Source organism: Octopus bimaculoides, chromosome 3, assembly GCF_001194135.2.
Source record: "Octopus bimaculoides isolate UCB-OBI-ISO-001 chromosome 3, ASM119413v2, whole genome shotgun sequence".
Classification (NCBI taxonomy): domain Eukaryota; kingdom Metazoa; phylum Mollusca; class Cephalopoda; order Octopoda; family Octopodidae; genus Octopus; species Octopus bimaculoides.
In genome coordinates this window covers 84,346,468-84,350,932 of record NC_068983.1, presented here as the reverse complement: position 1 = coordinate 84,350,932, position 4,465 = coordinate 84,346,468, and the positions used below count along the sequence as shown (strand labels likewise).

General features: G+C 39.2%; 1 protein-coding gene across 1 annotated transcript in view; it reads right to left on the bottom strand.

The window, feature by feature from the left end:
• LOC106872998 (putative uncharacterized protein DDB_G0282133) overlaps positions 1 to 1,321 on the bottom strand; it is a 28,090-nt gene extending 26,769 nt beyond the window's left edge. The window contains exon 1 of the mRNA XM_014920197.2: positions 131 to 1,321. The gene's annotated coding sequence lies outside the window, so the exon portion shown is untranslated. The remainder of the gene's footprint in view (positions 1 to 130) is intronic.
• Positions 1,322 to 4,465: the final 3,144 nt, after the last annotated feature.

Genomic DNA, 4,465 nt, shown 5'->3' with positions numbered 1-4,465 from the left:
GAATCTCCATAGCCTAAAACATGGGATTCCGTAAAAAAAATTAATAAATAAGGGGGGGGGAAGGTTCAGATTACATATAGTCCATCTCTACCAAAATTATTTTCAACAATAACAAATATATCCAACTCACCTCCTTTCCACTCAAACCGTCTCAAACACTTTTGTCGCTCAGTTTTGAAATTTGAATGAAGCGCCTCAATAATAGTAATCGCTTATTGGAGAGTTCCAACACATGAAGGGAGATAAATTTGTTTATTATCCATTTTAAAGTGACAGTTGCTGGCTCAAGTTTATTTTTCTTTTATATATTTCGAAGTTATGTATGTTTGACGAAGGATTTGATTTGAGATCATGTGTTGAAACTGAAATATATAACACAGTGGGAATGAAATTTCAACCATTAACGCGGAGATGTCGGACATGCACCCCATCCCTTTCGTTTTTTTTTTGGTAGGGGATAAGTTAAGGACGATTTGGCTGCTATTTCTAGCAGGCCGAGCGACAGTGTAGAAACTCCTCTGTTCACGTGATATTAATTTTTGCTCTTTTTTTTATTAGAAAAATAAATTATTTAAGCTTGGCTGCTTTACGTGAACTTAGTTTGATATCTTAGTGTTTTGAGGATTATCAACTTTGTGTTTACGTTAAAAAATAATATTAGTATTAATGTGATATAATACAGCCATGGACCTTTTCTGTTTGGCTGCCTATTTTCAATCTTTTTCATTTCCTTTAGTTCAAAGTCTCCCTTTTCCATTCCTCTAAATAGAGCAGTTACCTCTGCCACTCCTCAAATCCCTCCAACTACCAATGAGGGCAGGAATATGTCCTATATCGAAGACATGTATCTGACTTCATCGCTCTCCGAAATTAATGTCTTCAGTGACTGCAACAGTCATAACACTTCTTGGTTCTTGCATGCCAGACTGTGTCTAGTATGTGGATCTTCTGGGGTGGATCGTCTGTCTATAGGCTCCATCTGTCTTTTGTCTTTTGGATTGGAGGTTTCCTGTCAGCATCATCTCTGCGTGTGGTGATGGAGCTCTCTTTGACTCATACTGTATTTCCCACACTTTCCCTCCTAAACATCAACGATGTCACCACCAACAACGCCTAATCCTAGCAGATGATACCTTCATTCTAATCTTCCCCATCTACATGCAACCCAGACTCCCGACACCAAATTTGCACTTCCTCTATGAACAGACGCCTATTGTGGATCTCCAATTTACTATTTTGTCGCGTGGACCCACTATTTTTTCACTTTTACTTACTGTTCTCTTTTCCGTCATTTTTGAGTGTGTGTGTGAGTGTGTTTTTTGTTGGCTTTTAGCATTCGTTGTTTTCTTTACATGACTTGCTGCTCCTCTCTGTCCCTCATTTACCTTTTACCGATGAATTGTAGTGCACCTGAGCACTGTATATCAGCTGTTCATCAACCTTTTTTTTGCCCGGATCAGCAGATCACTCGCATAATAAACCACAATAAAGTACATAATATATCATTTAAAATTATTATAATGAAGAAATATCCTGCGGACTACGATAGTCAATAAAACATAAATAAAATCTAAAAGTTTCTTCTTTCTACCAAATGCTTCCCAACTTGGTGGTTGGGGATCTCAAGATTTGTGACAATGAAAAACAACTCTATTTTGTAAATACTTTAGTTATTCCCCCTTGAATTTAAATTTGCCTTCGTTATTTTTTATAACACGTATTTATTAAAAGCGAGATAATCGCTTTTGATAAAATCTAATAGAAATTTATTTTGTAGAAAATTATATCATTTTCATAATAATAACTTATATGCTTTTATTAACGTGACTAAATTTTCTTCGCTTTCTTTAAAGTATTATCAAAATTAGGGTGACAAGATTAGGGCCCACAGTTTGTTGAAAAATTGCATAAGAGTTCCGCCACAGATAAACTTACGAATCACTCGTTTAAATCATAAATTTATACAAACGAAAAATCTGAAGGAAAATATATCAAATTCCCGGTCCAATTCCAGTGGTGTAGAAGTATTACGCTATGCCTCAAGACGCGACACTTCGGACACCTTATGTTACTGATGGTAAATAATGAAATAACAAACGTTTTTATTACATTTTAGTCACAAGAGTGGACAGGACCTATAGTTTTTAAATCTTGTTTTCAGACATCCTTCTATTTTTTTAGTTCCAGACCAGTTCTGATCTAACTGGGCCCCACCTGCGAGGGCATGCGCTGTTTATCTTGATATGAGATCACCATGTCGCGCACATATGGTTGTGATGCATGTGCCTGGCGTACCCTTATCAGACAGGTAGTCATTATGGGTATAATGGGCTTTGTATATTTTACTTCAGTGTCACTTTGATGGCATGCACTGCTCTCTCACTCAATAATAATGAAAATAATGGTTTCAAATTTTGCCACAAGAGCAGCAATTTTGGGGAAGGGGTTAAGTCGAATGCATCGACTCCAGTGTACATCTGGTACTTATTTTGTATATCTGGTACTTATTCTATCGACCCTGAAAGAATGAATGGCAAAGTTGACCTTGGCAGAATTTGAACTTAGAACGTACTGGCAGACGAAATAATGCTAAGCATTTTTCCCAGCATGCTAACGATACTGCCAGCTTGCCACCTTAATAATAATAATAATAATCATCATCATCATCGTCGTTTAACGTCCACTTTCCATGCTAGCATGGGTTGGACTATTTGACTGAGGACTGGTGAAACCAGATGGCTACACCAGGCTCCAATCAGATTTGGCAGAGTTTCTACAGCTGAATGCCCTTCCTAACGCCAACCACTCAGAGTGTAGTGGGTGCTTTTACGTGCCACCTGCACGAAGGCCAGTCAGATGGTACTGGCAACGGCAACGCTCAAAATGGTGTATTTTATGTGCCACCCGCACAAGAGCCAGTCCAGGGGTACTGGCAACGATCTCGCTCGAAAGTCCTTACACATGCTGCGGGCACAAGTGCCAGAAAGGCGACGCTGGGCACAGGTGCCATCACAATTTCGCTTTCGCTTGCTTCATAATAATAATGATAATAATGATAATAATAAAAGATAAAAAACAACAGCAGCTGCAACAGTATCAACAACACAGGAAGCAACTACAGCCTGCCAACCAACCCATCCCACTCAGATCCTGTGGGTAGAGAACATAGCCTAGCTAGTGACAAAAACAACAACGATAAAAACACTTACTGTGGCTTCAGAAGTAGGGACAAATGTAACTATCTTGGTTTTCATATGCTGAGCCTGTCCACTAAAGAAGATTACAAGGGTGCAATGGACTCTTTGAGAAGTCATCCAGCATGATAAAGAGAGTAGTTACATCGCTTTCAAATCACACCTAACATCTCAGAGGAAGGATACATCACATAGTGTAATTCTGTATGCGGCTGTCCATGTGAGTAGCACAGGGAATTTTGTGCCACTCCTGCCCTGTGTAACCCCTGTATTTGTGGGAGGCCTGCGGCAAGTTACACAGGGCAAACCTGGCATCTTAAAGCCTTGGCTGGTAACCAAATTATTCTCAAATAACAAGAGGCAGTTTTTTAAAAGCTTAGGCAGAGATACAGAAGATAACATTCCTTCTGAAGCAGAAGAAACCCGCCAATTTTGGAATAACAACTGGGGGCAAGAAGTTTCCCACAACCATGATGCTGAATGAATTCATTCTGCCTGAGAAATAATTTACCTGCAGGCAGAATGAATTCATTCAGCATTATGGTTGTGGGAAACTTCTTGCCCCCAGATGTTATTCCAAAATTGGTGGATTTCTTCTGCTTCAGGAGGAATGTTATCTTCTGTATCTCTGCCTGTGAGATTCAAACTCCATTGCTTGGAATCTCCACAACAGGACCAGTATATGTATAACTACGGAAGATATAACTGCAGAGGTATTAAGACTGCCAAACTGGAAAGCAACAGGACCAGATGGAATTCAAGGCGACTGGCTCAAGTGGTTTAAGTCAACACACAAGCAAACTGCGTTGCAATTAGTCAACTGCCTACAGAGTGGTGCAGTTCTGGAATGGATTGTAAAGGGAAAGACAACATTGTTGATGAACGATTGGTCAAAGGGCAATGAGGTTGGTAATTACTGACCCATGACTTGTCTTAACTTTTTATGGAAAGTGTTAACAGGCATCTTTGCAGGGAAAATATATACATTTCTTGTGGAACACAATCTACAGAATTTGGTATCTCAAAGTGTGTGGTGCTCACTTTAAAATGGGGGAAAAGAGTGGATTGTAGGGGCATAGAATTGCTAAATGGAGAGTGAATAGAAGACTTGGATGATGATGGTTACAAGTACTTTGGGAAATATCTTGCACAGAGAATTGAAGACTCGGATGATGATGGTAACAAGTACCTGGACAATATCTTGCACAGAGAAATGAAAGACAAGGTCATCACTGCATATTTGAAGCATCTCAAACTTCTCTTGAAGTCAA